Consider the following 24,811-nt stretch of genomic DNA (forward strand, 5'->3'; position numbering starts at 1 on the left):
AGTCCCATTTTAATACCGGTGCCTGCATGTGTGTGGGTGTGAACGCACCGTGGTAATTACTGACTGCTTTAATACGCTTACACAAACACACAAACTCACACACCATGCGTGGCCTTTTCATACTGTTTAAAAGCATTGTTTCTCTGCTAGTCTGATTAGACTGGAGGCTTTAGAAACATGAAGTGGGCCACTGAGGAGAGCTGGCTGGCTAGCAGGCAGGGTGAACGACAGGCCAGAACTGGATGCGGTGTCCTCATTGTCCCTACAACTTTAGATCTGCAGGGACGCACAGTAAAGGACTGCACAATGCAATTATACTTTACTTAATAATGAAACAACGGATAGAGTTTCCAGCATTATTCTCTCCAGCATTATGGGACCATCATGTACAGCTGTAATGGGAGAAATGTGACTGTTAAATTCGATTTTAACACATCAAACATGTGTAAAAGTCCAAAACTAAGTTTTCAGACTCATGCTAGAAATAGCAGCTCTTGAGTTATTACACTAATGTTGTTATAGCGCAGTGTTTAATGGATCAAGAAGCATTTTATGGCCCTGTCTCACATTTTTATCTCTAGATTATCATATCCCCGTGTCAAATGTTCCCATCAGCCAGGCTCAGCGCAGGCAGAACGCCAGAGTTTCCTGTTTCGTTTTAAAGTAAAGGAAAAATGTAATAATGATAACAACACTGCTAACTTAGCAACTGTTTGAAACTTTTTGCCCAACTCGTCAAGTCATTTTAAGCTTTTCACATGTCATTTAACATCACACCCTTTCATATTGTTAAACACCTACTGAGTGAGTCATTAAAAATCAACCAGGTTTCCCTGCTGCAGTCAGGGGCAGCTTACTACGCCTCGGTCATCCTTTTGAGGATGGGTTTTTACTTTGCCTTCTTTTATTAAATTAATCTGGGATTCACTGAAAATTGGACTTTTATTGATAAATGAGGCAAATCTGACCTTCTCACGTCCATCCCACCAACATGAACTTTATATTAAATAAATTAAGTCTCTTTTGCTACAATGATGAATTTAAAAAATGCCGTTAACAGTCCTCCACATGCGACATTAGAGCTACTGAACCTTTCAGCCGCAACTTTTTCCCCCACATGGGAGAAACATCTGCAGAGTGACGAAAACAAATCTTTCAAATTAAGTGGATGATAATTTTTAACCTTTTTTTTTTGCTTTTATTGTTTATTTTATTAATAATAATTTTAATCTTTACAGAACATATTTATGCTTTAAACACACTTACCAGAAACAAACACGCAGAGCAGAAACTAGAGATGGCACGATACCACTTTTTTATGTCCGATACCGATACCGATATCATAAATTTGGATATCTGCCGATACCGATATGAATCCGATATAGTGTGTTTTTTAATCAACAAAACGTTTTTTTAATATCTTGCTGCATTTTGTATAAGTTTATACTCAAGTTTAAATAAATAACAACACTAAAGCTATTCTGTTATACCTGTATGTAAAAAATACACTGCGTCCAAAATATGTCATAGTTCAGCAATACTGATCAATCTAATAAAGTTAAACCTGCTCCATCCTCCCTATTCTGGTATTTTAAAGAGTACTTAGAAGAAATTTTAAGCAACCTAACTAATAGGGTTGCAAACTCCCAGCAAAAAAAAAAAAAAAAGGACCTCATGATGCTTAATCGATGTAATCAAGTTTAATTTGATGCAGGGGAAAAATGCACAAAAATAAATTATTTTTCAAGAATAATTAAATAGATTCAACATCTTTCTTCAACAGAATTGCAGACTGCACAGATGGTATCTTCCCAAAGGAAAAAGTACTATAGCTTACTAGGGTATATTAGACTTAACAGTTACTATATACAGTAATGGACTTCTATATATTTTACACAAGATTAAAACTTTGGGTGTAAGAGTGAGATAATTATTTATTAAAAACTAGACATTTTAAATGAGAATAAGAAAGAAAAGTATGTCTTTGTGCCCCCTTTTCCCTGTTCATGCCCTATCGGCCCCCCTGGCTGAACTTTGCTAGATCCGCCCCTGCACAGTTACCAGCCGTCAGCTGCATAGAAAAAGATCCTGGTGTAGAAAGTAATATTAAATAAATTCTAACAACAGCTTATCAAGCTTAAACGTGCTGCTGTTGTTCAGCCAGTGGTTTCCTCTTTCTGGTGAGAAGTGGGCCAAAAACTAAGAAGAGAGACGGACTCGCGACAGAAAAGCCGATCAGCTGATTATTAAGCAGTTTCACGATTGAAGCAGCAGGATAGAGAGAGAGAGAGAGAGAGAGAGAGAGAGAGAGAGAGAGAGGCAGTCGCTCCAGGTACGGTTGTTAAGCTTAACGTGGGAACGCTTTACAGACATTCAGAGATGAACTTACACACTTGCTTTACTTCTCTCTGGGAAAACTTCCTCATAGATGAAATGCTGGTTTGCTAGCAAGGCTACAAATACACACAGCCGCTCTATCAGGTGATGCACGCTGCTGCTACGTGCTACGATTATGAGCCGAGTTACGCCTCGTAGCAAGTTTTGTGAGGTTCTTTTCTGATATTTAATGGATCGGATTACATTTTTTATTTCTCGCCGATATCCGATCCAGTAATTTGGGTCAGTATCGGACCGATACCGATACGTAATATCGGATCGGTCCATCTCTAGCAGAAACATGTTTGAATAGACGCACTGATCGTTCTTAAAGAAACTGGCAGCAGTGACACAGAAAGCTAAAAACAGAATAGACACGTGTTTTACACTAAACTGCACCCACATATTTAAGAACAGTGCACACACAGCAGATCACTTCACAAAGGAGAAGACATTCAGTGAACAACTATTTACAGGTATGGACACGCTGGGCCTTTTAACCAACAGATACGTACAAATACGAGGCCCTTAATCAAAGACGAGCACGCACACCGGGACTTTTAATAAAGGTATGGATGAGACTATTCATCAAAGATATGGGCACACTGGGCCTTGTTATTAAAAAGGTGCTGATGCCTGCTGGTGTCTGGAATGTAAACACCACAGATACGTTACAGGCTCTTTGTCAAAGGCGTGGACACACGCTGGATCGGATACTAAAGTCACGGCCACACGCGAGGCCAATCGATGCCGCAAACAAAATGAAATAAAAAACTTTTTTTTAAGGTTTTACAGTGATATTTTTTGAAACTGATTGGTAAAAAAGAGCACAAAAGGTAAAGGCAAGGCTATTCCTTTCCTTCTAATTCCGTTGTCTTGTAAAGTGGTTTGCTTGCACAAAAACACAAAAAGTGCAACGACAGGAGAAGTTCTAGTAAACGTTTCCATGCGGCAATTTATAAAACATACGTTTTCAGAAGCCAAATTGCCATTAATCAGTGTTTGCTTTTTGCAACCCCCACAAATGCATTTATTTAAAACTTCTGGCACAGCTTATAGAATCAGATTTACATCAAACATTTTACTTTTCGATATCCCTGAAGTCAGTTTGAAGAGTCAGAGATGGGACTGGCAATCCTCCCAACTGACTGCTGCCCGATCCTCAAACCACCAGACATCTACAACTCCTGTGACCCATAGCAGAGTGGACCAGTGTGGCTCATTCTCAGTGCTACTGGGCCTCGTTGAGTAAGCCAATAATATCGGGCTTCAAGCCTTTCTCCAGGGTCACAAAATAGAGCGAGTGCAATCACAGAAATATCTTGGGACCATAACCAATGAAAAACTGAATTTTGGTGAAATCGTTCTGCAAAAAGGTCCAACAGCACCTTTACTGCCTTAGGAAACTTGATTATTTTCACATTGACCGAACAATTTTAACTTAGTTTTATCGTTCTGTCTTTGAGTCTGTTTTATCTTTTTGTTTGGTGGCATGGTTTGGTCAGACCTCTGTCACAGAGACAAACTCACCGAATCAGATAGTGAGATGCTCCAGTCGTCTGAGAGGTGAGTCAAAGCCCCGTTTAGCCTCCCTGTACTCTAAACAGCTGCAACAGATGGCTTTATCAACTTTTAATAATGGTTCCCATCTTCTACGGGATGAATTGCAGCTTCTTCCCTCGGGACGGAGGTTCTAGTTCCAAGATGCAGGACGAATCGTTCCTAAAACAGCTTTGTCCCTGCCACCATCACTAAACTTAGAAGGAACTGTTTTTTATGGAATTCATCTTGTCTACTTACCAAATATGTGTCGTTTGTGTTTCATTTTTCTGGAAACCAAATATAACTATGGGTATAAATAAAGTAGCATTGGACCTTAGGGGTGACGCAAGTCTGTTAGTTTCTTGGACTTAGTGTCTTTTGCCCTCGGACTGACTCCATACCCAAGATCAATGTTTCTTGGTCCTACCAAAGATAAATTTCCCCCAACAGCTCCAGGGAACACTCTGGGAATCAAACTCTTCTACAGTATTTGGGAGGTGATTTATGGAGAGGGTTCACTGAATGATGATTTGCATCCATGGGGTGGTTTTTTAGCTGATACTTGGCTGATATTCAAGTTATATCTTGATCAGTGAATGTTGACATGTAGTCTCTGCAGTGATGTTGATACTACAATTGTATACTATCCAGCTGTAGTCACGCGGAGTTAGCTATTATGTCTGGGCTTGGTTATGTAGGAGGGCCGCTGTTCCTCTGTATGATAGATATGGTGGTTCAGGCATCTGATTAGGATGCCTTCATAATTAAAGTGTTTTGGTCAGGTCCAACTGGGGCAGACTCCAGACATGCTGAAAGATTCGTGTCTCTTGACTGGCTTAGTGTTGATATTTCCCTGGAAAACAAAGTCTTAATATCTCTACACCGGGTTCCAAATAATTATGCAAATGATATTTTTCTCTGTTTTTCCTAAATAGTCAATTCAAATGACAGTTGGCATAATTTTCGAGTCATCAACCAATAGAGTATAATTCAAATACTACTGAACAAACCTCCCAATTAAAACAGTATGTTTTTTGAAAAATTATTACGCACACAGAGTTTCAAACGATTTTATAGGTTGTAGAGAATTGAAAATGGTCATTTGTTGAATTTGCTGCACTAGAAGATCTATTTCACTGAAATCAAAAGCTATTTCAATCAAAAACATCTAAACAGGTCAAGTTACATATTAACATAGGACCCCCCACTCCATGGACCTTTTTGGAAAGTTTCTACTTTTCTACTTGAATGTCTCTGCAGGATGTCAGAATAGCCTCCCAGAGCTGTTGTTTGGATCCTTGAGGATGCTCCAAAGGTTCTCAATAGGACTGAAGTCAGGGAAGAATGGGGACCACATTCTTCTCCTTTTACGCCGATAGCAGCCAATGATGCAGAGGTGTTCCTTGGAGCATGATATGGTGCATTGTCTTGCATGAAGATGGTTGTGTTGCAGAAGGCACAGTTCTTCTCTTTCTACCATGGAAGAAAGTGGTCAGTAAGAAACTCCACATACTTTGCAGACGTCATTGTCACTCCTTCAGGGACCCTAAAGAGGCCAACCAGCTCTCTCCCCCTGATTCCGGCTCAAAACATGACTCCACCACCTCCTTGCTGACAACAAAGCCTTGTTGGGACATGGTGGCCGTCCACCAACCATCCACCACTGCATCCATCTGGACCATCCAGGGTTGCATTGCACTCATCAGTGAACAGGACTGTTTGAAAATTAGTCTTCATGTAGTTCTGGGCCCACTGCAGCCATTTCTGCTTGTGAGCATTGGTTAGGGGTGGCCGGATAGAAGGTTTATGCACAACTGCAAGTCTCTGGAGGATCCTACAGCTTGATGTTCGCAGGGCTCCAGAGGCACCAGCAGCTTCAAATATGTGTTTGCTGCTTTGTGACGGCCTTTTAGCAGCTGCTCTCTTAATCTGATGTATTTATCTGGCGGACACCTTCATCATTGTGGCTTTATCTGCACGAACCCATGTGTGCTCTGACTCAGCCACAAATCTTTTAACATTATGGTAATCATGCTAAAATATTTGTGAAATATCTAAGGTTTTCATTACGTGTCCAAGGCATTCAACTACTTCACGCTTTTCAGCAGCAGAGACATCATTTTTCCTTCCTATTTTGCTTGAAAATTGTGGCCTGCTTAATAATGTGAAACATCCGTCTTTAGTAGTTTCTCCTTTAATTGGGTTCACCTGGCAAACTAATGATCATAGGTGTCCGAGATTGATTTCAGTGATACAAAGAGTCCTGAGACACAATTCCATCCAATGGGTTTAATTGAAAAACAACTTATTTAGTCTTTATGACTCTCAAACACAATTTGCATAATAATTTGGAATGCAGTGTATAGACTCCCAGATAAGTAGAAGAAAATGGATTCTACTTTTAGTGTAGTTGGGGTGGAAGCTCAGGAAGAGGAGCTAAATCAGAAAGTTGGTGGTTCGATCCCTGGCTGCTCCAATCTGCATGCCAAATATCCAAATATCCTTGGGCAAGATACCAACCCCAAGTTGTTGAATTTTAAATACATAGCAAATAAAAAATGTGCTCGTGTGAATGTGTGAATGAGACAAGTGCTCAGGGTTGAAATTTGCTATTTAAGAATCCGTCCATTTACCATTTACCGGTTAATGATTACATGGAGTTATTTCAGGAATATACAGTTATTCATGTGTATCTAATGAAAATTAACACATTTTATGTACATACCACAGTTCAAATAATAAACATCACACCTCCTCTATAAATAGCAGTCCTGAGGTGGGAAGTAGCACTGGTGCCTTGCTTCAGTATGTCTCACTAAGAATCTCCAAACCAAACCATCACATCAAGCTATGAAGATCAGAGGGTGGAAAAAGAGAAACCAACGCCATCGGTGACAGTTTATTACACTCTTACGGTCCAACTGACGCCTCAGTTTGCTGACATGAGGAGAGTCAAATACACCAGAAAACACAGGCGATCCTGTAAACCAGTAACGCTTAAAGATGTTATTTATAGACATAAACCCAAGGGTTTTAGTGCTTTAGGTTCAATGACTAAATTCAGTATATCCATAGGAATTTTTTCCTTCTAACATCAAATGTTTTCATATTTATGTGCAAGGGCTGACTGGCTGTTTATGCCAGTTTAATATTTTCCATAGCAATTAAGAGCTTAAGCAGCCCACCTTAATCTTTAATGACTCCTTAATCAAGTCCATTGTGTCCAAATCAAATCCATTCAATCAGGAGACAAAAAAGATGAAAAAAGAAAGTAATAAATAAAACTGAAATACACAGAAACACACTGACCACGGTGAACCAAAGCATTAAGAATGCAGTTTGATTTTCAGTTTTTCTAATTTTATTTTATTTTATTAACAAAACCTGCAAAGAAAATGACAGTGCTGCTGAACCTGTTCAACACAAGACGATGGACGATCTGATTGATCTGTAAATATGCACAGTACCGTGTGAACACCATCTAAACACCAAGGAGCGGCACAGAATCTCATATTTAATGCATACCCATAAAAATGATACATTATAAGAATTCAGGAGCTGTATTTGTGTTTGAAGTGCAGCAGTATATATGAAGGAGTCTGAAACCAGTGGGGAGATAATGAATTGGTTGCCAGATATGGTCGATCGGGAGGAGTTAATGATAAAGTGCAGTGGATAAAGTAAGCGGGGAAAAGGCACAGTTAGAATAAATATACCACTATGGTTTTAAAACTTTTGGTCAGAATTAACATATTATGCTCAATTCCAATGCCACATTTGTTTTTGACTCAAGGAGTAGCTTTGCATGACTTTAGCTCCTCCCCTGTAAAACCAACCTGTGATGAAAATTGTACCACAGCTGTAGAGCCAAGATTAGAAGAAAATAGGGCTGATGCATCAGATTAACCAGTCTACTGGCTGATGTCAGCCTCATTCACTGGTAACAACCAGTGTTGGTCAAGTTACTTAAAAAAGTAATCAGTAACTAATTACTGATTACTTCCCCAAAAAAGTAATCCTGTTACTTTACTGATTACTTATTTTCAAAAGTAATTAATTACTTAGTTACTTAGTTACTTTTTAAAAACAGGATTTACAACCTGAATAGGTGATAAAGTGATAGATCTTTCAGCCCAATTCTACTTTTTCTACATAATCATCATACAAAATGTAATCAAATGGAAAAGTCTCTTTTTAAAACTTGTTTTATTAGTTTTAATCTTTTAACTTTATGCATCAAGCAAAAATTTAATTATATGCAACATTCACTGACTGGAAGAAATTAGTTTAATATTTAAACCTATTTTCTGCACATTCCAGCACATAGAATAAAATATTTTGTGTGTTTACACTCAGTCTTTCAAATAGATGCAAGTAAAACACAGCAGAAAATAAATAAAGTCAAAGACTAGCGGTCCTGTTGCTCTATTTTCACCTGTAAAGCAGGAGTGGGGTAGGCGGAGGGTTACCCTGGTGCAGGTGTGCAGCGGTCAGTGGAAGAATCCGCGAGTTTCTCTGTGAGTTTCCCATTACGTCGTAGCTACTCGGTGCTTGCTCGGAAGTTTAGGGGTTTTTTCGCTGTAAAAAGAAGTTTTCTTCCCACGCACAACGGACACTAATGTTTTTGTCACTTTTTATGGAAACTCAAAGTAAGGTCAGTACTTCCACGCTTTAAACGCTGCACGCTCATACTCTCTCTGCACTCGATATATGATCCATTGTTGATCTGCACACAGCTGTTGTCACGAACGTCGCACTCGCTTACGTCACTGTCATGAGACATTCTTACAAAAAAAATCACGGTTTTAGTAACGCAGTAACGCAGCGTTCCTATGGGAAAGTAACAGTAATCTAATTACCGTTTTTGCAATAGTAATCCCTTACTTTACTCGTTACTTGAAAAAAGTAATCGGATTACAGTAACGCGTTACTGCCCATCTCTGGTAACAACATATCAGCAGTACAGGTAGCACTTGTTTCTATGAGTCACATTAGTTTGACACACGCTAAAGACTTAACAGTATAATCATGAGGTGAAAGAGTCACAAGAAGATACAGAAGAAGCTACTTCAGGTTTCCTTTATTCACACAAAAAAACAACCTGAACTTTTAGAGCTAAGCTTTTGGTTCAGAGGGATTATTAGTACATACACCAGCGCTATTATCTGAAACTCATAATAAATTAATATGAAGATCTGCCTTTGGAAAAGAACATATTTGATAGAAAAGAAGGAAACAGGAAAGCTGTTTTTCCAGCAGACCATCAGATTATGTATGAAAGAAACTGTCATGGAAATTTCCATTGTTTTCTTACATGCCTGCCCATCTGTCTACCTGTGTGTCTGTTTGTAGGTATGCAGGGTGCTGAGCACACGCTCGAGGAGCAGAACAAACAGAACACACACACACACTCGACACAGCAGGACAGAATTACATACACACACACACATACACGCGCTGTTGTTGTTTTGGAAAGGTCAGTCTGACTGTGAGGTTGGACGGTGGATGGTAGCCGACAGGTGTCACACAGCACCAGGTAACACACCTTGTTTTGTTTGCACTCTGTCACGTCTTGACAGAATCGCCTCACAGAAACGGCGATGGAGACGGACGCACAAACGCAAACGCAGAGAAGCTGACACACGGAGATACACAGAGCACACAAATGTTTGGCTGCTGCTGCGTTTGCTTTATCTACAAAAGGCCATTAAAAATAAATCATTAAAAGGACTTCAAAAGGTCTGTCATCCACATTTAGGTTAATGAGAGCACAAAGATTTGGCATTTTGTTGTTGGGATCAGAGACTTTAATATTTAAATATAAACAACTCTGGATTATTCGAGCATTATGTCAAATATGTAAAAACCCTTAGCACTGAATCAAAAGACGAAATATTCCTAAAATTACATTAAACACTAACTTTAGCATGTTGTCAGCACCTCTTAATGTCAAAACATTTTTCAGAGCTTTAATATGTCAAAATATGTTTCCTTCCTGCCCGGTTAAAACACTTTTCTCCATTTTTACCTCATCAACAAGTACAGCAATTAGTAAAACATCAAAACCTGCTTAATCTATTTTTTAAGCGCGCTGTCCTCTGCATTAAAATAAAATCTGTTTCCTTTGTACTGTCAGCACTGCTCACGGCTGTAATGATTCATGAGATTTCACCGACTCTGATCAAAGGACAGAGAGAGCGTATCAACAAGTTTCTTTTCCAGAACGTGTATGAGATCATGTGATGTGGCGCGACGGTAAATACAGCTTTTTACTGAGGCAATAAACTCATGCTGCATGAGGAGAGCAAACTTGACTGTATGTGGAATTATTTATCATAAACGATTGGAAAACTGTTTTTATCTGGATAAATAGATAAAGCTTCAGTGAATTTTGGATATCCTAAACCAGGGGTGTCCAACTCCAGGCCTCAAAGACCGGTGTCCTGCAGGTTTTAGATGTGTCCTTGATCCATCACAGCTGATTTAAATGGCTAAACGACCTCCTCAACGGCTGTATCCCAATTCAGGGTCTGCAGCCTTAAAGTACGCAGCCTCAACGATCCTCAAGGGCCGCGTACTCAAAGACCGCGTACTCAAAGGCCGGAAGTGCGAGGCTTGTGAAATGGGACGGTCTAGCCTCCGTCGCGCTGCCCAGGTTGCCTAGCAACCATGATACTAACAGCTGGAAACGTTTCATACAGCTTTGTTTGACAGAAATGAAGGAGAAAATCTTTTGTTCATTTGTTTGTTTGTTTCTACATGAGCTTTGATCATTCTCTCATTAAGCTCAGCTATTGGACGGCGTATATTTTAAAGTAAAGGCTTTAAAACCAAGTTAGTACAAACGTCACTAATGTCACATGACTTTGCCGACATGTGGCCAACAGTAATGTTTTGATGTTCTTCGTTAGTAAACATTTGCACATAAATAAGTGACATAATATTCAGTACTTACTTAAAGTTTACTCTTCGGCCGTCCCTCATCCGCCGTTTTTTTTCGGCAAAATTATCCACACCCACCGCCGCGCTATGCATTCTGGGATATGTTGGGCCACAAAGTCTACACCGCCACGTCCTTAAAATTCAGGGAAATGAAGGACGCATTTGAGGGACGCATTTCGAGCAGCCTTCGAATTGGGACAGCCTTCGTCGCGTCGCGGTGACGTAATCGGCCTTAAAATGCGGCCTTTAAGGCTGCAGACCCTGATACAGCTAACATGTCTTGAAGTTCTCCAGAGGCCTGGTAATGAACTAATCATTTGATTCAGGTGTGTTGACCCAGGGTGAGATCTAAAACGTGCAGGACACCGGCCCTCGAGCCCTGGAGTTCCCCACCCCTGTCCTAAACTAAAAAAACAAATCCAATGTTATGCTGCTTAAGCAAAGAAGAGAGGTGCAGTAGCTCAATAGATCCCGGAGGATGTGGCTGCTTCTTTTTGTTTGTGTTGCATTATAGTCAAGCAGCAACGTCCAAGACTGACAACATGAAAGCGAGCTGCAGTTCCTTCAGCCAGTGGCTACAAAAGCAGGGCTTTCTCCATTGGCTGCCACGTAAAAACGGCCACGTTTACAGTACAGCTAAACATTCACAGCCTGGTAAAAAAGAAGAAGAAGAAGAAAACTCCTAAACCGATCCTCACAGCAAACTATTTTAAGTGTGATAAGTAAGAATCTACAGTAGTGGAATATTTATTAATTCTTTTTAGGCTGAAAATGTGTAAAGAGTGTGTGGTGTTGTTAGCCTCAGTCCCTCAGTGCCACAGAAGAAAAAACAGAAAACAGATAAATAAATGAACAACATATTGTCTCCTTTTAACTTAGACCAACTTTCACAACCAGAGATTTCAGCATGAATATTTTACGTTTCCCATCTTTTAAGCTAAGATCGCGCAGCACGAATAAGGCTCAAAAGGAAGAACAACTCGAAAACTGACTGAGAGAAGCAACTGCAGTCTGTTAAGAGATTGGAGCAAAGGCTAAATACATCAACATATGCATACATGAATGAATGAATAGCAGCCTGACAAAGAAAATATGAAATGAAGGATGGCAGCAGAGACGTCTGTGAGATTCTCATACTTCGAGACGGCACATTTTACATACTTCCCAGCAGCACTGTTTTCTGTGAGAATTTATAATTATGTTGTAAATGTATTCATGGTATTTCCACAACGCCGTGCATGCTTCCCGTATCTGTTCCCTGGGCTCTCACTGCCTGCATATGTGAAGCGTATGTTCACATGCGTGTTTGATTAACGAGCGCCCTTGAATAAGAGGAAGGCCTTCAGGGATGTGTGGAGAATAATTAGAAACTTGAAAGATTACATTTACGCCGGCTAAATGAACACAGGGACGGATTTGTAATTCATAAATTAAGTATCTGGAACGGTCACGGTAAACACGAGTCTATACGTGCCGCGAGACGACCTACGCTGCACAGAATTGGCGTTTTGGGGTTTGATTTAAAGCCAACGCAGCGCGCATGTCAATCAATTTTCAGCCTGTTTCCTTCACCAGCGCCGAATGTCGACGTCAGCTTTGAACTCAACAGTGAGGAGAGTTTTCAAAAATGCTCCCCGCTCAAGACCCACAACAGCAAAAAGAAAGACACTAAGAGAGCAAGAAGAGGGAAAGGTGGAGATGAACAAAGAGAAAAGAAGTGAATGGAAGAGACGGCGGACAAGTAAAAGAAGAGGAGATAAAAATAGTGGTCTGTGCAGTGAGCTGTCAGCTTTGGAAGTGCGGTGAATTCAGCTGGATGCTTCAGTCCAGGTGCTGTTTCTGGCCCTGAGCAAACAGCATGCACCTCCCTCTCTCTCCGCTTGTGTGTGTTTGTGCTGACTGAGAGGAAAAGTTCTCAGTTAAACAACAATGAGGAAACCCAGAGGGGAAGCCTTTCTGCTGATGGATTAACACAATACACACGCTCGCACTATGTCAAACACACACTGGATGCAAGTGAACAGGTGGAGACGGCAGCACGGAGCATGCACGCACACAGACGCTCCTCGGATGGGACTGAGGTCGGGGATCTGTCAAGTTCCACCACAACAAAGCGGCGCTTTGTGCGCGAGGACGCTGGCACGCTGAAAACCTTGACACACAAATAAAAGACCTGTCTAAAACATCACTGCACGATGTCCTAAAAGGATCTAGTCCCAACCAGGAACCAGTGAAGTAAGTCAAAAGTACAAAGAAGACAGTGTTGGGAAGGTTACTTTTAAAATGTATTCCATTACAGATTACAGATTACATTCCCCAAAATGTATTCTGTAACGTATTCCGTTACGTTACTCAATGAGAGTAACGTATTCTGAATACTTTGGATTACTTAATATATTATCATGCTGTTTACAACTACATGAATGTACTATTGCTGTGATTTATTACTGTTACTGAAGGTCCGCGGCTCCGAACCGTAGTAAAGGGACCTCTGGCTAATACGGTGGGTTCTGTGTCGGCTCGTAGCTGAAAACTAGCTTTACTTTGTTGTCTGGGTCAACTTTGCTAGCGAGAGACAGAGAGAGGCGTTGAAAGGCTGCTCCAACAGAACTTATTGTTTCAGAGGAAAACACGAACACGGTGTACAGTCGAGTCTTAATAGCTTACTTACAACTGGGCTCGTCAGGCTCTCTTCTTGGCTGCAGTGGTTATTATTATATTTACATGCTTCCAGCTCCCGTTTCTGCTCGATGACAGCTCGTACTTTTCCTTTTTCTCCCTCCCTCGCTCACAGACACATAACGTGTATGGCAGTCCATTCTCCCTGCAGCACGGACTACACTGCCCATGATGCTACATTCTTTAGAGCTATACCTGTAGCATTCTGCCTGTTAGCTTAGCACAACAACAACAACAACAACAACATAAAGGCGCTCTCTCACCCAGGAAACACACAGTCGCAGAGACCATGGCAACCGTAACGCTGCCGCCTGGAACAACAGAACGTAGCTGTCAAACAAAACCCAAACAGTCCTGACCCGCGACAACATGAAACAGGGAAGTACCGCCGTGTAATCCATTTATTTCAACAAAGTAACTGTATTCTAAATACCACCTTTTTAAACGGTAACTGTAACGGAATACAGTTACTCATGTTTTGTATTTTAAATACGTAACGGCGGCACATGTATTCCGTTACTCCCCAACACTGTCTGAAGATCGGGATGTGCGACGCTGCCGTCCAGAATATTAACAGCACTCAACAATCTTATCTGACGAGCACACTTGGCAGTATTTCCTGTCAGGAACCAGCAGGATCATTACAGGGATTACTAGAACAGCGACGCGACGAAGGCTGCTCGAAATGCGGCCCTCAAATGCGTCCTTCATTTCCCTGAATTTTAAGGATGTGGCAGTGTAGACTTCGTGGCCCAACATATCCCAGAATGCATAGCGCGGCGGTGGGTGTGGATAATTTTGCCGAAAAAAAACAGCGGAAGAGTAAACTGTTAAAAGTAAGTACTGAATATTATGTCACTTATTTATGTGCAAATGTTTAATAACGAAGAACATTAAAACATTCCTGTTGGCCACATGTCGGCAAAGTTATGTGACATTAGTAACGTTTGTACTAACTTGGTTTAAAAGCCTTTACTTTAAAATATTCGCCGTCCAATAGTCGACCTTAATCTTACAGAGAATGTGATGATTTTATGGATATTTAAAGTCAGCACTGAGACAAATGTAGTAATGCCAACATATTAAAAGAACAATATTTGTCTCTCATATATATAACACAGTTATATATACAGAGTCAAAGAAACCTGTCTTTGAGTGAAGATTTAAGGTGACAGGAAATATAAATAAATGCAGCTTGAATCTTTACTTAAGCTCAGTATTTGAAACAGAGTCATTCACTGCTGTAATAACTAATAATGATTAATATAATATTGACCATATTACATTTACATTACCAACGTGAGATGACTGTAGTCTCATGAACAACATTAATTGTTACTTACTAGCTAATCTTAAATGACTGTTCAGTACAGAAGTGAAGCCCAATAATCATGTTTCACAGTCCTGTGGTCTCAGCCTCAGATACTCATCAAATCAAAGCTCATGTAGAAACAAACAAACAAATGAACAAAAGATTTTCTCCTTCATTTCTGTCAAACAAAGCTGTATGAAACGTTTCCAGCTGTTAGTGTCACGGTTGCTAGGCAACCTGGGCAGCGCAACGGAGGCTAGACCGTCACATTTCACAAGCCTCACACTTCCAGCCTTAGCGGTCTTTGAGTATGCGGCCCTTGTGGACCGTTAAGGCTGCAGACCCTGAATTGGGACACAGCCATAGAGACTGTCTCACAACTATGGGCGATTTAGAGTTACCAATGAACCCATCCCCACTAACTGCATGCCTTTGGACTGTGGGAGGAAGCCGGAGTACCCGTCGAGAACCCGCTCAGAGAGAGCTTCTTGCTATGAAGCAACAGTGGCACCATGCTGCCCCTACACACTTTCCTCAGTCTTGCAGGCTTTGATGCTTTCTGGCCTCTCTGGGCTTGTTTGGTGGCGGGATCTTCAGAGCTGTTGGCTTGTCGCCTCAAACCTCAGTGGCATACACTTTGATGATTCTGACGCTGGAGAATTTTCCTGTCTGTGTCTCAGACTGGGGCAGGATGCAGCCGAGTTTTTAACTCTTGACAAGCTCTGGCTTTTCTTTTTCTCCCAAATCATTACTGCGTGCGCCGTGCCGGGAACTCTGACTCTTACAATGACATGAAAAGAACTTATGCAAAAAAGGAAGCGATCACGTGTCGGCCTCAACAGACTTCTTAGATAAAGACGTGTCCATTCATAAAAGATGCAGCATCGCACTGTGCAACTACACTTGAAGCTAAGAGAGGGAGAGCAGAGATGTTTCTCTCCAGAGAGACGAGCGACTTTGTCACTGCTCACTTATGTAACATAAACAAGGTTTGCAGGAAATGAACGAGCAGGAAATGCTATAAAAACAAGAACAAAAAGAAAAGATGACAGATGGAGCTGAAAAAAGGAGAGAAGAAAAAAACTATGAGCAAACTTCATTGTGAGTCTACAGGGTTGTTGTGACGTTCTTATTGTGGCACTTTGGGCAGGAGGACGAGCCATTCAGCCAGAAGAAGTGAAATCTCAGCGACAAACACAGCTGCTCTGCTGAAGTGTCCTTCAGCAAGACACGGCATAACTCAGTTGTTACAGGTAGGGCCTCGTTTCAGAGAGAATTTGCAGCTTATACCCAAAAACACACAGCAAATGAGGTGCAAACAAGCTTAGCAAAGATCTTCTACCAACACCGCCATCCAGAATCCCCTAAGTCTTAAATGGATTCCTCTCTGAGGCTGTGGGGCTGAAAAAATCTTATTGGCTTCATGAATCTGGTGAAGACAAACAGTCTACAACACACACTCGTTTTAAACAATCAGCTAACAAGCTCTTCTACCGACGGTGTGAGAACATTGCTGCGTTATTGCGCTCTTTACACACCAACAGCTCTGCAGGAAAAACAGCAACATGCAATTTATCAAAGCCTACTTTTTGCATGCCAAATTGGATTTGTGTCTTGTGGGAGTCAGATGATAAGTTGAACAGGTGAAGAATCTTTGAGAGCATCTAAACTTTTTTGTTCTTTCAACATCACTGTCTGGCAGCTTTCCCTCGATCCTCGCACTTATTCCAAAGCACGCCTCTCTGATTTATTTGTTCTGGGGGCACAGGGAGTGCTCTTTCCTCTGCACACCTTTGCTGAATTGAGGGACGAATCCCCACAGGCTGTAGCCTTTATGTTCAACAGCTTAACTCTGACCGAGCTGTGGGAAAGAAGAGATAACACTGAATTTCCCTGCAGGGAGTAATGCAAGATCAGAGAAGACAGAAAACAAGAATCCCTCTTGAAAAATCACAAGAAACAAATTGAAACTTTGGCAGATTAAGAGGAGTTTAAAACAACTTGTTGGCAAAATGTGTGAATGAATATCAGGAGGATTTCCTTTTGCCTCCATCTGAAGAGAAAATGCAGCTCGTGTCCTTTAAAGACAAACTAACAGTAAAAATATGCAGTTCTGGTGTCGTGACAAACACTGAAGAGCATAACTACGCTTCTTTATAAAAGGTTTACCAGCATCAGACACGGACAGCATCATCAAATGTATTTAGCATTGTTGTAATTTGATCTGATGAAAACAAAACAAAACCCCCTCAAAGTTAGAGAAAACTGAGATATGTTTCAAGATACTTCATATTGGACCAGATAAACTATCATCACGTCTTCCCTTGATTCTTTAGCCGTAGCTATCAGGAGCCTGGCTGTGCCGCTCAGTTGTAGCCCAACTTTGGAGAAGCATAATTAAAACCACAGTTCTCCTTCAACTAACTGACAAATACTGTTAAGATATGATCAAACATTAATCATTTTAGAAACGCTCAAAACTTGGTGAGTTAGCTTGATAACTGGTAACTTAGTGTTCTTATGAAAATACTGTCAAGTTGTGTAAAAAAAAACCAAGTTGGCTTCAAAAAAAAAAAGAAATAATATATATACATATATTAGTGCTGTCAGCGTTAAAATGACGTTAACGTCACAACCGCATTAACACGGCAAATCTCCATTAGCGAATTATCGCCCCGTGTGTGGGGCTGCACGGCAACGTGTTATCTCGTTAATGCGTTGACAGAGATTTGCTTTGTTAATGCAGTTATGGTGTTAAGGTCATTTTAACAAAATTAACGCTGACAGCACTAACGTATATATATATATATATATATATATATATATATATATATATATATATATATACATATATATATATACATATATATATATATATATATATACATATGTGTATATATATATATATATATATATATACATACGTGTGTATATATATATATATATATATATATATATATATATATATATATATACACGTATGTATATATATATATGTATATATATATATATATATATATATATATATATATATATACATACGTGTATATATATATACGTGTATATATATATATATATATATACACGTATGTATATATATATATATATATATATACACGTATGTATATATATATATATATATATATATACACATACGTGTATATATATATATATATATATATATATATATATATATATATATATATATATACATACGTGTATATATATATATATATATATATATATATACACGTATGTATATATATATATATATATACATGTATATATATACATGTATATATATATATATACATGTATATATATATATATATACATGTATATATATATATATATATATACATGTATATATATATATATATATACATGTATATATATATATATATATATATATATACACATGTGTATATATATATATATATATATATATATATATATATACATATATACAGTCAGATGTACTTTGTTCTAAGATATTTAGCACTACAACTGTGTTAAGAATGTGTTTGGTAATGTAGGGCGACCATAATCACTGCTGCTCCATATCTTCATTTACATCTCTGCAGACGACCGTTTTTAACAGATGAATGTGCTGTGGAGGCAGAGACGACTGTGAGCAACGCAGGAAACACATCTTGATAATAAAAAGCTTGATTGTTCTATTGTTCAACCAAGAGTTGTGAAATCCAAACCTAGAGAATACAATACGAGCTCTAATAACAGTCTTCACAAATTTATCGCCTCCATTTCGTTTATTAAATCCTCCTTTATTTTCCTACCGCTTCTCTCCTGCTCGCTCCTCAATTCATTCATTTATTCCTCCCCTGTGGTTTCTGTTCTAAGCCAGTGGAGATGATGGTTTTAAGTCTCCGAGTGCTGGTCCCCATTAGCAGCAAACTCAAATCTGCCTCTCTGACTGAGATGCTTTTGTTCAGCATGCCTGCTCATCACTATTGTTCGACGCCGGGGCTTCTATTTGCAACCAAAAACCTCTAATGTTTAATAGCAAAGAGGCATCTTTAATGTGGCTACATGATATGGAAAGAAAAGATCTGAATGGATTCCAAACGATGAGAAGCGAGCACAAAGTACAAATGAATACAAAGCGTACAAACGACACACAGAGAGACGAGACAGTGGGATTCACAGTTTCCTGGAGAAAACCTGTTATTGCTCCAGATCTCTGCAAATGAAAAGACAAAATGTGAAAATCAGCTCCAATCAAAATGGTTTCGAAGAAACGATACTGAAACTTTTCCAAGCGAATGTTCAAAAATGTGTTGTTTAAGATATATCAGTCTTTACTGTTTATGTATAATAATGGCATTAAAAGCTACATACAGTAGGGCTGGGCGATATATCGATTTTTTAAAAAATATCGATATATTTTCATACGAGATATAAGATGTGACAATATCCTTTATATCGATATAGTCTCTGTTACGTTATAATTATACTTGTGGAGCCACAAGTTTGCCTCTCTTTCGTCCACTTTTGTCTCTACGCAACGTTACTCGGCCTCGCCTCTCCTTCACTGAACACAACTCCCCCTCCTCCCCCATAGCTTAACCTGCTGGCAGCGACAAGATGGACACGGCAAATCTCCGTTAGCGAGTTGTGGGGCTGGACGGCGTCAACGTGTTAGCGAGCTAACCGCGCTAACGAGCTAACCGCGCTAACGAGCTAAACATGCTAACGAGCTAAACATGCTAACGACATGCAGCCCACAGGGGCTGCACAGCCTAAAATCCTTTCATTTTCTCAAAAGTTGACAGCGCGCCTTTTGTATGAATTCTGGTTGTGCTTACTGACCGCGAACCAATTTTAGGTGGTACACGGCGCTCAGCAATCTGTCAAAAAATGTTTTAGTATGACTTTGCTAAGCTACGGAGCTGCAGCGCTTGATGGATTGTCGGAGCATTACGGCTACCGTAGTCTGGAGCCTCGCGGAGTGATACGTACTGTGCTTCAACGTAATATTACCGTATTGTGTGTGTATAGGGGCCATAAATGGCACCTGTTAAGAGACATGGTTACAAAGAGGATTTCAAACTGCAGGCTGTCAGTCACGCAGTAGAAGTTGGGAACAGAGCAGCTGTGAATCTGTCTTTGTTATTATGCTCGGCGTCTTTTAGTTTACATTTTGACTGCACAATTGTGAGCTTTTTGTTATGCACAAAAACAACATTGTTTTCTTTTATTTATGGAGCATGAATATTTAATAAATGCTCATAATTTATTTTTGAGTAATTTCTTCATGTAAATCTATGCTGCATGTAAATAAAAATGCCTGTGTGACATCTGGGACACAGTGTGACTAAGAACTCTCTTTTTGTTCTTAACTTATGGCTTTAAAAAAATATTGAGATATATATCTTATATCGCCACCCAGCTAAAAAATATCGAGATATGAACTTTGGGTCATATCGCCCAGCCCTAACATACAGTCAAAGTCAGCGCTCTGCTCTGTATCTCACCGCAGCTACAGCTGCCCACCGTGTGAGAAGAATCCCAATTTGCAGTTTTAAAATTAGATCCTGCTTTAACGCTGCTCACGCCAGCTGATGAATGATCTTCATCTTCATTAGTCTTCATTCTAATAAGCTCTACTTCCTAGACACACGAAGCTACTATTAGCCAAACTGTTACTGTAAACACTTGCCGTGTGATTAACTAAAACTAGCACGCAAAAGTTTGCGTGTCCACAAAAGCAAAGTCAAGTTTAACAACAACAATGGTGGAAAAAGTGGTCTTTGAATTTTTGAAGCCTGCAGGAAATTTAAATGACGTCTAAGCCGTTGTGAAAGATCTTTGTCACAAAGGGAAGCTGCTCTGGGATGCAGCTGAAAAACCCATTCAGTCAGCAATGAGGGGTTGATTTTGTGCTTTGAATTGAGCAATTGGCAGTCAAATTGTCATTTGTGGATATTGACTGAATGCGTCGCTCCTCTTTGGGGAGAGAGACTCACTCATTTTGCATCTAAATTTGTTTACCGACTAAAAAGCAATCACATCATTAAAAAATGAACCCTGTGATACATTATATATGATGAAAGGCGGTGAAACACAATCCTTCCTACAAGCTGAGGATTGTTTCCCTCAGCACTTACGAGCAAAAACACGAACAGGTGACAAATTAATGGAAATAAAAACACAAGCTATGTCGGTGCTTGGTGGTTTGACAGACGCTCGAAATCCAGGTATTCAGATATCCGATGCATGATAATCTTCACCCTCATCAGAGCATTCAGTGGGGCCTCATGTCCTATCATCCCGGGAGAAACCATTCCACTCAGGACAGAATAATTTGTGTATATAATAATTTAACTTGCAGTGACCGTTCTGTCTAAGCAGCCAAGAGAACCCAAACCACGGCAGCAAAATGCTCCCACTGAATAACACAACCACCAGATCCCCTCACTGCTGGTGTCAAGGGTTTAATCTTTCACCCACGTGGACTAGAGACGTTCCTTTTTCACAGGGTCCAATATCGTCCACAGAGCTACTGCGTTCAACCGCAATCTCAAACTGCCAGTCGCGTTGCTCAGTAACTAAACCAGACTTTAAATACAACAGCAATGATTGGCTCTTTGTGCTGTGCCAACACGTTCTCACTCCCAAAGCGTAACGTTTTACGCTAGGTGACAAATCATCAACATATTACGTTTTCGGCTACCCACCACGTTCCTAAATGACCACCTCGGAAAAATGAGGAAATATGAGAACCGTATGGACTCAATCTACACATGTTCGCTCTTTTTCTTCAAATCGCTTAGAAACACGCTATTTAACATCATTAAAGTCCTGGATAAGATCAGGAAAAAGGTTATGGTTAGGGCTAGGGATAAGGTTAGGTTTAGGGCTGGAATACAGGGCTGGAACGTCTATTATCGCGGGAGCGTCATTGCACTGGATTTTGGCCATAACCCGCCGCATACCATAACAACGCCGAAGGTCTCCTTTCGCGTTCCTCAGGAACGCCGCGGGACGTGACAAAACGTCGGCATGTTACGCCTCGGGAGTGAGAACGGGCTGGCTGTGCACATACAAAGTCAGGTTAGTCCTCCCTTGCAGGTTTGCATTGCCTGTTTACAACGTTCTGCTACAAATACAGACGAGAACATCGCTGCAACAGAGACAATATGTCAAAGAGGGGAAAACCTGAACGAAGGTCTAGTGAAGGCCTGTAAGAGTCTATTGTCACACACAGTCTATATTTTGGCATTTGATGACTCTGATAGCATAAAAGGGATTATTTCCAAGTTTCAAAGTTTGTACTAGCTAATAACAATCCAACAACCTATGAGGCGAGAAGCCTTTACACTCCCCTCCCTTCTCAAACTCAAAATCCCATAACTGCTATTAGCTTCTGGTATACTCATCCAAACACCATTAGCAGCCATCCACTATAAGTTTTCATTGCCTATAAAACCATTGTTACTGCTGAGAAGCTGCAGTGCTGGTCTGCTCTGCTTTATAGCTGCTGCTGCAGATGCTTACACTGTCCTTACCTCTGCTTTAAGAGGCAGCACACGTCCTTGAAACGCTTGTTTTGTGCTGGCAAACAGATGTGTCCTTGGTCAGCGTGAGCCTAATATACGATATAAGGGTACACAACACAGGACACAGACAGGATACCGTCACACTGATATTCATGGTGCTATTATACCTAACCTTGTGCAATGTAAGATGCTCCGCAAAGAACTCCAGTAAAACAGACACCACGTTGTAGTTAGTCCTCATTTTTGGTGTTATAATTCACCCACACATGTCTTGAGTTTCATGCAGTCTCTCTTCTTTCTTTCTCTGCTTTCTGCTGTTTCTTGCAATCAGCAGTAGAGCTGAGTTTGTTATTAAAGGGTTAAAGGCAGGATAGAGCATGCAGGACAGAGAACAGCAACTGCAAGCAATTAGCTGAGCTATTCTCACACAATCTGATATTACATGAACTTCATGCGCAGAAGCTGGCAGGTTAAAAACAATTTGATGTCCAATTGTGCTGAAACGTGCACTCTCAAATGATGCTCAGTGAGGTCATTTATGTGAAAGATCAGGCTGCTGCACGGGTGTGAAAATGCTGCACATTATTATTATGTGGTGGCTACTCGAACTGAACCGGAGCAGAGCACTGTGCTAATGCTGTGTTTATATCACAGGCAAAATGTGAAATGCAACGTTTGCAGGTCTAGAGATGAATCCAAACTCATGGCTTTAATGCTCTGTCATTTTACTTTCCACTCAAAAGACCACTCACCCCAAATCCAAAGCACAAATGTCGCACACAGTTTACGCTCCGAGTGCAACAGCAGGGTGCAGTCTGTACTCAGGGAGAGTAAACTGTAGTTGGTTTGATTGGTTTGACACCAGATTCTTACTGGCCCAAAAGATTTTTCCATTCATAGCATAAAATCCTGTCTCTTTTTTTTTGTTTGCAGACTTTAAATCATGAACTGAATGGAAGTTTATGGGGAACTTCATTTGTACCCTTAGGGTGTGCTTTAAGGTGGGCCTGCCTCATTATGAGGATGTAGGGTTTCCCTCGGTCTCACTTATGTCCGAACCTCACTCATTGGTGAAAACTAGAGATGGACCGATCCGATATTACGTATCGGTATCGGTCCGATACTGACGGAAATTACTGGATCGGATATCGGCGAGAAATAAAAAATGTAATCCGATCCATTAAATATCAAAAAAGCACCTCACAAAACTTGCGACACGGCGTAACTCGGCTCATAACTGTAGCACGTTGCAGCAGTGTGCGTCAGGTGATAGAGCGGCTGTGTGTATTTGTAGCCTCGCTAGCAAACCAGCATTTCATCTCCGAGGAAGTTTTCCCAGAGAGAAGTAAAGCAAGTTTGTAAGTTCATCTCTGAATGTCTGTAAAGCATTCCCACGTTAAGCTTAACAACAGATATATGGAGGGACTGCCTCTCTCTCTCCTGCACTGTTGGGAAGGTTACTTTTAAAATGTATTCCATTACAGATTACAGAATACATGCCCCAAAATGTATTCTGTAACGTATTCTGAATACTTTGGATTACTTAACATATTATCATGCTGTTTACAACTACATGAATGTACTATTGCTGTGATTTATTACTGTTACTGAAGGTCCGCGGCTCTGAACCGTAGTAAAGGGACCTCTGGCTAATACGGTGGGTTCTGTGTCGGCTCGTAGCTGAAAACTAGCTTTACTTTGTTGTCTGGGTCAACTTTGCTAGCAGAGACAGAGAGAGGCGTTGAAAGGCTGCTCCAACAGAGCTTATTGTTTCAGAGGAAAACACGGTGTACAGTCGAGTCTTAATAGCTTACTTACAACTGGGCTCGTCAGGCACTCTTCTTGGCTGCAGTGGTTATTATTATATTTACATGCTTCCAGCTCCCGTTTTTGCTCGATGACAGCTCGTACTTTTCCTTTTTCTCCCTCCCTCGCTCACAGACACATAACGGGTATGGCAGTCCATTCTCCCTGCAGCACGGACTACACTGCCTATGATGCTACATTCTTTAGAGCTATACCTGTAGCATTCTGCCTGTTAGCTTAGCACAACAACAACAAAAAGGCCTCTCTCACCCAGGAAACACGCAGAGAGAGCGTCACCCTGTAACCATGGCAACCGTAACCGTGCCACCTGGAACAACAGAACGTAGCTGTCAAACAAAACCCAAACAGTCCTGACCCGCCACAATATGAAACAGGGAAGTACCGCCGTGTAATCCATTTATTTCAACAAAGTAACTGTATTCTAAATACCACCTTTTTAAACTGTAACTGTAACGGAATACAGTTACTCATATTTTGTATTTTAAATACGTAACGGCGGTACATGTATTCCGTTACTCCCCAACACTGCTCTCCTGCTGCTACTTCAATCGTGAAACTGCTTAATGATCAGCTGATCGGCTTTTCTGTCGCGAGTCCGTCTCTCTTCTTAGTT

General features: G+C 40.4%; 1 protein-coding gene and 1 long non-coding RNA gene across 3 annotated transcripts in view; one reads left to right on the forward strand and one right to left on the reverse strand.

The window, feature by feature from the left end:
• LOC146503263 (uncharacterized) overlaps positions 1 to 13,865 on the forward strand; it is a 33,130-nt gene extending 19,265 nt beyond the window's left edge. Inside the window, exon 2 of the long non-coding RNA XR_014868675.1 lies at positions 13,446 to 13,865. This is a non-coding gene — a long non-coding RNA (uncharacterized LOC146503263). The remainder of the gene's footprint in view (positions 1 to 13,445) is intronic.
• LOC146503262 (leucine-rich repeat and fibronectin type III domain-containing protein 1-like protein) overlaps positions 1 to 24,811 on the reverse strand; it is a 359,063-nt gene that overhangs the window by 133,292 nt on the left and 200,960 nt on the right. The gene's annotated exons all lie outside the window — the stretch shown is intronic.

Source organism: Neolamprologus multifasciatus, chromosome 14 (assembly GCF_963576455.1).
Source record: "Neolamprologus multifasciatus chromosome 14, fNeoMul1.2, whole genome shotgun sequence".
NCBI classification, from domain to species: Eukaryota; Metazoa; Chordata; class Actinopteri; order Cichliformes; family Cichlidae; genus Neolamprologus; species Neolamprologus multifasciatus.